Below are 12637 nucleotides of genomic sequence, written 5' to 3'. Positions count from 1 at the left end.
ATCCGGCGCTTCACTCCCTAGTGAGAGGGATCAGTTTTCGCCTACTTCGAGTTCCGGGGTGTCGGTCCATTCTGCCACAAAGTCGGCGAGTGCAACCCCCTTGATGACCCTAGTTGTGCTGAACTCCAAGTCAAACGCTTGCAGCTCGATGCTCCATTCGGTGACCCTTCCCACAGCATTGGGGCTCCTGAGCACTCTCTCCAATGGGTAAGCTGAGACGACCTTCATGGGGTGACCCTGGAAGTAGTGGCACAGCTTATGCGAGGCCACCAGGAGCGCGAGCAAAAGCTTCTGAGGCATGGGGTATCATGCTCTCACATCTCATAGCACTGTGCTGACGAAGTACACTGGGTGCTCGACAAGGGTGGGAGAGCTGACGGAGTTTTTGGCTCCCGGGGGCTGAGGTGTTTCCTGTGGGTCCCCAGCTTCAGGGGCTTGATGACTAGCCGGGGCAGCCATTGTCTCAGGAGCATCGCCTTAGTGTTCTGCTGCCTCATCCGGCTTGGCGGCTCCATTTGGCAGGCCCTTGACCTGGGGCTCCTCTCTGAGGGCCACCAGCGCCGCGCTGGCGGAGTGGGGTGTGGCAGACAGTTAGAGTACCAAGGGCTTGAGAGGACGAGGCGCCACCATCACCGGCGGGCTGGTCAAGTATATCTTGAGGTCTTGAAATGCCAGTTCGGCTTTGGCGGTCCACTCGAACGGACCCTTCTTATTCATCAGCTTGAAGAACGGCAAGGCGCGCTCCCCCAACTTGGAGATGAAGTGCCCCAGCGAAGTCACGCAGCCTGCAAGCTTCTGCATCTCCTTGAGGTTTTGTGGTGGGCTCATGTATTCGATTGCCTTGACCTTCTACGGGTTGGCCTTGATCCCCCTGTGGGACACGAGGAAGCCCAACAGCTTGCCGGAAGGGATACCAAACACGCATTTCTCTGGGTCGAGTCGCAAGTCCACCTGGCGCAGGCTCGCGAAGGTCTCCTCTAGGTCCTGAATCAAAGTTCTCGCCTCCTGAGACTTCACCACAATGTCGTCGACGTAGGCCTCAGTGTTTCTCCCGAGCTGCCACCCCAAGGCGATGTGCATTAGTTGCTAGAAGGTCGCTCATGTGTTGCGCAGTCTGAATGGCATGCAAGTGTAGTATTATACACCGTATGGGGTCAAGAAAGCCGTTTTCTCCACATCTTCCACCGCCATCTTGATCTGGTGGTAGCCTGAGAACGCATCCAGGAAACATAGCAGATCACACTCGGTGGTGGAGTCGACAATCTGGTCGATGCGCGGCAGCGGGAAGGGTCTTGAGGGCAAGCCTTGTTGAGGTTGGTGAAGTCGACACACATGCGCTCATTCCCTCCTTTCTTCGGCACGACGACCGGGTTCGCCAGCCACTCTGGGTACCGGACCTCACAAATGACACCTGCTGCCTCCAGCTTGCGGGTTTCCTGAATGATGAAGGACTGCTTCTCCGTGGACTGTCGCCTTGCCCTCTGCTTCACAGGGCGCACGTTGGGGCATACCCTCAGCTGATGCTCAATCACTCCTCTCGGGACCCCAACCAACTGCTTGGGCTCCCAGGCGAATACTTCCTTGTTCGCCTGCAAGAAGTCCACCAACTCCCTTTCATGATCTGGGACAAGGTTGGTGCCTATAGTAAAGGTGGCGCCAGAGGCCCCGTCCTCGTCAACTAGTATCTGCTTCGTCTTGGCTTGACCTTGAGTGAATAGCTGCTTCTTCTTGGTCGGTGCAACCCCCTTGGTCCTGGGCATGGCCTTGCCGGCCGGGCAAGCTGCCGCCACGACCCTTAAGTCGAGTTTGAGGGGCGCCAAGGCTTCCTTGGTGTCTCCGGCCACGATGAGGACGCCCTTGCTCCCTGGCATCTTCATGAGGTTGTAGGCAGGATGAGTAGCCGCCATGAATTGGGCCAGCACTGGGTACCCATGGATGGCATTGTACAGTAAGTCGATGCGGGCGATGTCGAAGTCGATTAGCTCAATGCGGTAGTTGTTTCATGTGCCGAAGGTCACGGGGAGACGGATCTGCCCCAGGGGGTTGGAGGAGCCGCCGCCAACTCCGAAGAAGGGCTTGCTGCGGCGGAGCCGCTCAAGTGGCACGTGAAGGAGGCTAAAAGCCTCCACGAAGAGCACGTTGAGGCCGGCGCCACCGTCGATGAGGGTCTTGGTAATAGCTACGCTACAGATGGTGGGCGTGCAAAGCATCGGGAGCATGCCTGAACCGGCGGTGGTGACTGGGTGATCCCCTGAATTAAAGGTCAGGTCGGCCTTGGGCCCCGCCCAACCCGGGGGAGCCCCCTGCCGCGTGGTGGCGGCACCGATCTGGCGAAAAAATGTCTTGGCGTGACGGTCTGAGGGTGGCGCATGCGAGCCACCGAGGAGAGTCGCGACGATGGAGGGTGCTGGTCCACCGAAGTGCATGATGAAGAGGTCGCGCAGCCTCCCCTAGGAGGCCACAGAAGATTCCGGCAGATGAAGGAGCCAGGCGCGTGGCACGCCAGTGAGGGCCATTGGGAGCCAGTTGGCCATGACCTTATCGTCACCCCGGCCTGCAGAACGGCCTCCTCGTACGCCAGCAGGAAGGCCGGCGGATCCGCCGCACCATCGTAACGGGGCAACATCTCCGGCCTGAACTTGTGCGGCCACCGCACCCGCTGCAAGGCGAGGGTGAATGCCTGGAGCCCCACGGCACTGCGGAGGGCACCCGTCGATCCAGTCGGAGAAGCGGCGGTGTCCATGAGAGCCGGTCGGAGAGGCGAGGCCGTCGGGGGGCAAAGCTTCGGCGCACCCCTTCCTGGTGCGCCAAATGTCGGATTTCGGGTTCCGGCAAAACCCTTGAGGTTCGAACACTGGGGTGCGCACGAAGATCTCTCCCCCCTCTCTAGCTCGCGCAAATCATGATGTCACGGCCTAGCTCGACGAACCCAAAGAACAAGAGACACAAGATTTTATACTGGTTCGGGCCACTGATGTGGTGTAATACCCTACTCCAGTGTGGTGTGGTGGATTGCCTCTTGGGCTGAGGATGAACAATGTTGGGCTTGAGTGGTTGAGGATGATCTGGATCCAATCTGACTTGCCTTCTACTATGGTGGCTAGTCCCATTTATAGAGGCCCTGGTCCTCTCCCCAAATATTGAGCGGGAAGGGATCCCACAATGGCCAAATTCGAAGGGACACAACTAGTACAAGTTATCCTGACTATAGGTGGTCTTCGCCTGCCAAAGGCTCTGGTGGTGACGCCGTCTTGGGCTCCACAGTGACCTCCGTCCTGCCGTCCTGCTGGTCTTTGATACGTCTCCAACGTATCTATAATTTTTGATTGTTCCATGCTATTATATTATCTGTTTTGGATGTTAAAGGGCTTATTTATACACTTATATATTATTTTTGGGACTAACCTACTAACCCAAGGCCCAGTGGAAATTGATTTTTGTTTGCCTATTTTAGTGTTTCGCAGAAAAGGAATATCAAACGGAATCCAAACAGAATGAAACCTTCGGGAGAGTTATTTTTGGAATAAATGTGATCCAGAGGACTTGGAGTGGATGTCAAGAAATCAACGAGGAGTCCACAAGGTAGGGAGGCACGCCCCCACCCTCATGGGCCCCTCGTGGCTCCACCGACCTACTTCTTCCTCCTATATATGTCCACATACCCTGAAAACATCCAGGAGCACCATGAAACACTATTGCCACCGCCGCAACCTTCTGTACCCAAGAGATCCCATCTTGGGGCCATTTCCGGAACTCCGTCGGAGGGGGAATCGATCACGGAGTGCTTCTACATCAACACCATAGCCTCTCCGATGATGTGTGAGTAGTTTACTACAAACCTTCGGGTCCATAGTTATTAGCTAGATGGCTTCTTCTCTCTCTTTGGATCTCAATACAATGTTCTCCTCGATCTTCTTGGAGATCTATTTGATGTAACTCTTTTTGCGGTGTGTTTGTCGAGATCCGATGAATTGTGGGTTTATGATCAAGTTTATCTATGAACAATATTTGATTCTTCTCTGAAATCTTTTATGTATGATTAGTTATCTTTGCAAGTCTCTTCGAATTATCAGTTTGGTTTGGCCAACTAGATTGATCTTTCTTGCAATGGGAGAAGTGCTTAGCTTTGGGTTCAATCTTGCGGTGTCCTTTCCCAGTGATAGCAGGGGCAGCAAGGCACGTATTGCATTGTTGCCATCGAGGATAAAAAGATGGGGTTTGTATCATATTGCTTGAGTTTACCCCTCTACATCATGTCATCTTGCCTAATGCGTTACTCTGATCTTATGAACTTAATACTCTAGATGCATGTTGGATAGCAGTCGATGTGTGGAGTAATAGTAGTAGATGCAGAATCGTTTCGGTCTAATTGTCGCGGACGTCATGCCTATATACATGATCATGCCTAGATATTCTCATAATTATGCACTTTTCTATCAATTGCTCGACAGTAATTTGTTCACCCACCATAATACTTATGCTATCTTGAGAGAAGCCACGAGTGAAACCGATGGCCACCGGGTCTATCTTTTATCATATAAGTTTCCAATCTATTTTATTTTGCAATCTTTACTTTCAATCTATATCATAAAAATACCAAAAATATTTATCTTATTATTATTATCTCTATTAGACCTCACTCTCATAAGTGATCGTGAAGGGATTGACAACCCCTTTATCATGTTGGTTGCGAGGTTCTTATTTGTTTGTGCAGGTACGAGGGACTTGCGTGTAGTCTCCTACTGGATTGATACCCTGGTTCTCAAAAACTGAGGGAAATACTTATGCTACTTTGCTGCATCACCCTTTCCTCTTCAAGGGAAAACCAACGCGGTGCTCAAGAGGTAGCAGTCTTGGTCTCGTTGCACCAATATGGAAACCTTTGCCTGATGCCTCGGGACTCCTCGCATGTGCTTGCCTCTTTAGCACCAAAGAGGTAACAAGGACACTGCGTGCGCTGGCGCCCGCCTGGCTCCAGTCTTCATGGCTTGCATCACAGAAACTTCGTGAGGTGTCCCTTGCCTTGATCTCTCCGCCCCTCGCGAGCCTGCCTGGTGAAACTGCCCCGAGGAGGTCTTGTGTCGTCCGCCTCGCGAAGGGCTTGAGTGTTTGCTGGTGAAGATGGGCCGTATAGGGCCGCTGGTGGAGCCACGCCGCGGGCCGCAGGCAGGCAAGTCTGGGGACCCCCGTTCCCAAGGATGCCGACATACTTCGACACATCTATGGCATCTCTCAAGGGCAACTTCGCGCGCAAGAACAACGACACCGTCAAAACTAAGCTACTTTTGTGCAAGCACAAGAACGGCAACGCCAATGCCAACAAGAAGAGGAAGAGCAAGCACGACAACACCAAGATGCACAAGATGCCGATGCACAACGTCAAGAACAACAATGGCGACAAGCTCAAGCACTTGAGGCGCAACGTGCCCTTTGAGATTCAGGTCGAGTCATAGCCACATGCAACCGGCAAAATCACGAGCACCAACAAGCGCTTAGGCTCCTACACAAGCTCGACAAGAACCTCAAGAGAGGATTTATCAATCAAGAGTGCATCGTCAAGTTCCTTAGGCTCCTACACAAGCTCGACAAGAACCTCAAGTTCATCTAGAGCAAGAAGACAATGGAAATCCTTCAAGAAAAGAGCAAGTTGAGGGAGACAATCCTCCTCATCAAGGATGTCATCATCCCCGACCCCAACGCAATGAAGAGCAACACTATGGCAAGCTTCACCATGCCCAAATTCACCGGAAGCAATGATCCCGAAGAGTACCTTTCATGGGCATTGAAGGTTGACAAAATCTTCCTCTTGCACAACTATGAGGAAGAGAAGAAGATCGCGATGGCATCCCTTGAGTTCCAAGATTACATCCTCATTTGGTGGGAACAAGTCATTGAGCACCGAGAGGCAAGAGGTGAACCACCCATCACAACTCGGGCATAAATGAAGGATGTCATGAGAGCATGTTTCATCCCAACCTACTACAATCGCGACCTCTTCAAGAAACTCCAACTACTCAAGCAAGGAACCAAAAGCATTGAAGGGTACTACAAGGAAATGGAGATTGTCATGATACAATCCAATGTCATGGAAGATGATGAGCAAAATACGACACATTTCTTGAATGGACTCAATCATCCTATCAAGAAGGTCGCTGACTTCCAACCATACTCGAACCTCATCGAGCTAGTGCACCAAGATACCAAGGCAGAACGTCAAGTGCAAGATGACTTCAAGTATGCCCAGTTCTCATCCAAGTCCTATGGCTTCTCCAACACCCAAGCTTCAACGACTCCAACACCTTCTACCTCAAGGAAGCCTTCTACAAGCAACGACGACAAGTCAAGCTACCAGAAAACTACAACAACCTCAAGTCGTCCTCCTACTACAAGAAACTTCAATCCAAGAGCTTCATCATCATCTACTCAAACCGATGATACCATCAAGACAAGTTCCTTCAAATGCTTCACATGCGGCGGCCAAGGCCACAAGTCCTTTGACTGTACCAATAAACACACCATGATCTTCAACAATGATGGTACATATGACTCCATGAGTGAAGGATAAATGGAAGCTCTTGAGAATGTGGCCATGCACCGGCAAGTGAATGAGGATGAAGATGATCAAGTCTTTTGTGACGAAGATTCGAGCCCCGCTCTTGTTGTCTCCATGGTATTGACATTTCAACATGAACAACAAGAAGAAAAGATGCCATATCTGAAGGAAACATGCCCTAGAGGCAATATAAAGTTGTTATTTATATTTCCTTATATCATGATAAATGTTTATTATTCATGCTAGAATTGTATTAACCGGAAACTTAGTACATGTGTGAATACATAGACAAATAGAGTGTCACTAGTATGCCTCTACTTGACTAGCTTGTTGAATCAATGATGGTTGTGTTTCCTAAACCATAGACACGAGTTGTCATTTGATTAATGGGATCACATCATTAGAGAATGATGTGATTGACTTGACCCATCCGTTAGCTTAGCATGATGATCGTTTAGTTTGTTGCTATTGCTTTCTCCATAACTTATACATGTTCCTATGACTATGAGATCATGCAACTCCCGAATACCAGAGGAACACTTAGTGTGCTATCAAACGTCACAACATAACTGGGTGACTATAAAGATGCTCTATAGGTGTCTCCGATGGTGTTTGTTGAGTTGGCATAGATCGATATTAGGATTTGTCACTCCAAGTATCGGAGAGGTATCTCTGGGCCCTCTCGGTAATGCACATCACTATAAGCCTTGCAAGCAATGTGACTAATGAGTTAGTTATGTGATATGCATTACGGAACGAGTAAATAGACTTGCCGGTAACGAGATTGAACTAGGTATTGAGATACCGACGATCGAATCTCGGGCAAGTAACATACCAATGACAAAGGGAACAACGTATGTTCTTGTGTGGTTTGACTGATGAAGATCTTCATAGAATATGTAGGAAACAATATGAGCATCCAGGTTCCCCTATTGGTTATTGACTGGAGATGAGTCTCGGTCATGTCTACATAGTTCTCGAGCCCGTAGGGTCCGCACGCTTAACGTTCGGTGACGATCGGTATTACGAGTTTATGTGTTTTGATGTACCGAAGATAGTTCGGAGTCCCGGATGTGATCACGAACATGACGAGGAGTCTTGAAATGGTCGAGACATAAAGATTGATATATTGGATGACTATATTCGGACACCGGATGAGTTCCAGGGGTCACCGGATAATTATCGGAGTGCCGGGGGGTTATCGAAACCCCCGGGGATCTAATGGGCCAACATGGGCCTTGTGTGTGAGAGAGAGGAAGGGTACTTAGGGCTGGCCGCCCCCCCCCTTGGGAGTCCGAATTGGACAAGGAGGGGGGCGCCGCCCCATCTTTCCCTCCCTCTCTCCCTCTCCTTCCTTCCCCCTTCCTCCTCCTAGTTGGACTAGGAAAGGGGGAGTGCTACTCCTACTAGGAGGAGGACTCCTCCCCTCCTTGGCGCGCCCCAAGGGCCGGCCTGCCTCCCCCTTGATCCTTTATATACGGGGGCAGGGGGCACCCTAGAACACACAAGTTGATCATTGATCCCTTAGTTGTGTGCGGTGCCCCCCTCCACCATAATCCACCTTGGACATATCGTCGTAGTGCTTAGGCGAAGCCCTGTGCCGGTAGCTTCATCATCACCGTCATCACGTTGTTGTGCTGATGAAGCTCTCCCTCGACACTCAGCTGGATCGAGAGTTCGTGGGACGTCACCGAGCCGAACGTGTGCAGATCACAGAGGTGTCGTACTTTCGGTACTAGGATCGGTCAGATCGTGAAGACGTACGACTACATCAACCGCATTGTCATAACACTTGCGCTTATGGTCTACGAGGGTACGTGGACAACACTCTTCCCCTCTTGTTGCTATGCATCACCATGATAGATCTTGTGTGTGCATAGGATTTTTTTTGAAATTACTGCGTTCCCCAACAATATCTTCCATACCAAGGCCGACATCAATGGAAGGTCCGTGAAGGTCATCGTTGATGGAGGGAGTTGCCATAACTTAGCAAGTGAAGAACTATGCTCCAAGATCCAATTGGTCAAGATGAAGCACCCGCACCCCAACAAGGTTCAATGGCTAAGCGACTCCGGCACTATCCAAGTCGAGCATAGGGTACAAGTTTCCTGCAAGATCGGAGCTTACGAAGACACTTTGGAGTGTGATGTCGTTCCAATGTCCTTTTGCCACCTTCTTCTTGGGCGACCATGGCAATTTGATCGAGGTGTCATCCACAACGGGCGAACGAATCACTATAGCTTCAAGATGAAGGGAAAGGAGTACATACTCCGACCTATGTCTCCAAGCCAAGTGATCACCGACAAGGAAGCCACCCATCATGTAGAGAATAGTGAGAGAACGAACCACCAAAAAGAGAGTGAGATCCAAAAGCCCAAATTGAGTGCCTCCACAATGAGTGACAAGAAAAATCTAGTCCTATTTGCCACCAAAAGTGAGATGAGAGAAGTGTGTGAGAACCCATCAAGTGTCATGTACTATGTCCTTTTGTGCAAAGACGAGGCACCAAAAGCTAACACCTCTCACAATCTTCCTTTAATTCAGTGTTATCTTCTCTATTGCAGGAATTCCAAGACGTTTTTCCCGACGAGCTACCGCCGGGTCTACCTCCACTACGAGGCATCGAGCACCGAATCGATCTCGTCCCCGGAGCACCCCTTCCTAACAAGGCTCCCTACCGCGTCAACCCCGAGGAAACTAAGGAGATCCAACGAAAAGTACAACAACTCATCGACAACGGCCATGTTCGAGAAATTTTGAGCCCTTGTGTCGTACCGGTAATCCTTGTTCCCAAGAAAGATGGTACATATTGCATGTGTTCCAATTGTTGTCCTATCAATGCTATTACCGTGCATTATCGTTACCCCATTCCATGCCTAGATGATATGCTAGATGAGCTTAGCGGAGCCACCATTTTCTCTAAAATTAATCTTAAAAGTGGCTACTATCAAATACGCATCCAAGAAGGTGATGAATAGAAAACCACATTTAAGACCAAATTTGGCTTATATGAATGGCATGTTATGCCAGTGGGTTTATCCGAAGCACCAGGTACTTTCATGCGAGTCATGCATTTTGTTCTTCGACCCTATATTGGTGTATTTGTTATGGTCTATTTTGACAATATTCTTGTGTTTAGCAAATCTCTCAAAGACCATGTCAACCATCCTAGAACCGTGTTGCAAACCCATAGCAAAGAGTGCCTTTATACTAATATGGACAAATGCCTTTTTGGTGTTGATAAGCTTGTTTTCTTGGGTTTTGTTGTGTCTTCTAAGGGTGTTCATGTTGATGAATCTAAGATCAATGCTACGAAAACTTGGCCCCAACCAACTAACTTGCAACAAGTGCATAGCTTCCTTGGTTTAGCTGGTTTCTAGCATAGATTTGCTAAGGATTTTAGCACCATTGCTTCTCCTTTACATGCTTTGAGTAAGACGAATGCACCCTTTGTTTGGGGACCATCTCAAGATAGTGCATTGATAACCCACAAGTATAGGGGATCACAACAGTTTTTGAGGGTAGATTATCCACTTATATGGACTGCGAAAATCAAGCGTCCCCCCTTTTTTATCCTGAAAACTCGCCTATTCCTAAGGGGTCATGCGAACAACATGGTTGGATTACCAAAACTCGTATTGATGAGAATCCCGCAATAAGGGGACACGATCTCTGTTTTGACAAGACGTGTCGATAGGAGTTGCATGTTAAAACGCAAAGCGGGAAGCCCCAAAAACGATTTGAAATAATAGCAGAGCTAAGCATGACGTTTTGCCCGAAAAAGCTGTCGATGGATATACCTTATTTTAAGTATTATGCCTTTATGGTTGGAGAGTTAACTTGTTAAACAGATCCGGACCTAGTTCTCGTTGATCAACTACTTTGAAGTATTCGGAGGAGGAACCCGCCTTGCAATGCCGAAGACAATCTGCACGCCGGACACATCGACATTGAAGCCTGGTTGAGGGGCTACTGAGGGAGTCCTGGATTAGAGGGTCCTCGGGCGTCCGGACTGTGTGATGTGGGCCGGACTGATGGTCCATGAAGATACAAGATGGAAGACTTGTCCCCGTGTCCGGATGGGACCCTCCTTTGCATGGATGGCAAGCTTGGTGTGTGAATATGAAGATTCCTTTCTCTGTAAACCGACTTTGTACAACCCTAGCCCCCTCTAGTGTCTATATAAACTGAAGGGTTTAGTCCGTAAGGGCAATCATAATCATACATGCTAGATGTCTAGGGTTTAGGCATTATGATCTCGTGGTAGATCAACTCTTGTAACCCCTACACTCATCAAAGTCAATCAAGAAGGACGTAGGGTATTACCTCCATCAAGAGGGCCCGAACATGGGTAAACACTGTGTCCCTGTCTGCTATTACCTTTGATCCTTAGACGCATAGCTCGGGACCCCCTACCCGAGATCTACCGGTTTTGACATCGACACTAATCACTACAACGATATGACCGAGGTGTGTTTCTGTAGAGGGTGGCACCGCACACGACTAAGAGAATCTTTGGTGTATCTTTGGGGTGCCCCCTCCCACGTATATAAAGGGGGGAGGAGAGGAGGCTGGCCATAGGGGGGCGCACCATATGGAGGAGTCCTACTTGGACTCCCGGTCCAAGTAGGATTCGCCCCCCTTTCCTATTCCAACTAGGAGAAGGAGGGAAGGGGAAGGACGGAGGGGGGCGCCGCCCCCTCCTAGTCCAATTCGGACCAGCCCATGGGGGGCGCGGGGCCTCCCCTTGAGGCCCCTCTCTCCTTTCCCCTAAAGCCCATTAAGGCCCATTACTCTCCTGGGGGGTTCCGGTAACCTCCCGGTACTCTGGAAAATACCCGAAACACTTCAGAACCATTCTGGTGTCCGAATATAACCTTCCAATATATCGATCTTTATGTCTCGACAATTTTGAGACTCCTCATCATGTCCGTGATCTCATCCGGGACTCCGAACAAACTTCGGTCATCAAATCACATAACTCATAATATAAATCATCATCGAACATTAAGCGTGCGGACCCTACGGGTTCGAGAACTATGTAGACATGACCAATAGCAGAACCTGGATGCTCATATTGGTTCCTACATATTCTATGAGGATCTTTATCGGTCAAACCGCATAACAACAAATGTTGTTCCCTTTGTCATCGGTATGTTACTTGCCCGAGATTCGATCATTGGTATCATCATACCTAGTTCAATCTCGTTACCCACAAGTCTCTTTACTTGTTCCGTAATGCATTATCCTGCAACTAACTCATTAGTCACTTTGCTTGCAAGGCTTATAGTGATGAGCATTACCGAGAGGGCCCAAAGATACCTCTCCGATACTCGGAGTGACAAATCCTAATCTCGATCTATGCCAACTCAACAAACACCATCGAAGACACCTGTAGAGCATCTTTATAATCACCCAGTTATGTTGTGACGTTTGATAGCACACTAAGTGTTCCTCCGATATCGGGAGTTGCATAATCTCGTAGTCATAGGAACATGTATAAGTCATGAAGAAAGCAATAGCAATAAACTAAACGATCATAGTGCTAATCTAACGGATGGGTCTTGTCCATCACATCATTCTCTAATGATGTGATCCCATTCATCAAATGACAACACATCTATGGCTAGGAAACTTAACCATCTTTGATTAACGAGCTAGTCAAGTAGAGGCATACTAGGGGCACTCTGTTTGTCTATGTATTCACGCATGTACTAAGTTTTCGGTTAATACAATTCTAGCATGAATAATAAACATTTATCATGATATAAGAAAATATAAATAACAACTTTATTATTGCCTCTAGGGCATGTTCCCTTCAATTTATAGATTCGACACAAGGGAGCCAAAGAATACTTGAAGGTATTAGCAGTTGAGTTGTCAATTCAACCACACCTGGAGATTAATTGTCTGCAGCAACATGATCAGTAGCAAAGTAATATGATAGTTTTGATAATAGTAGCAGTAGCAATGGTAACGGTAACAGTGATAGCCGTAGTTTTGTAACAAGTGCAACAGTAATGATAGCAGTAGTAACTTAGCAAGAACAATATAAGATAAATTCGTAGGCATTGGATTGGTGAC

The sequence above is a fragment of the Triticum aestivum genome, chromosome 3A (assembly GCF_018294505.1).
Source record: "Triticum aestivum cultivar Chinese Spring chromosome 3A, IWGSC CS RefSeq v2.1, whole genome shotgun sequence".
NCBI classification, from domain to species: domain Eukaryota; kingdom Viridiplantae; phylum Streptophyta; class Magnoliopsida; order Poales; family Poaceae; genus Triticum; species Triticum aestivum.
The sequence above is the reverse complement of the archived record's forward strand: the minus strand, read 5'-3'. Positions refer to the sequence as shown.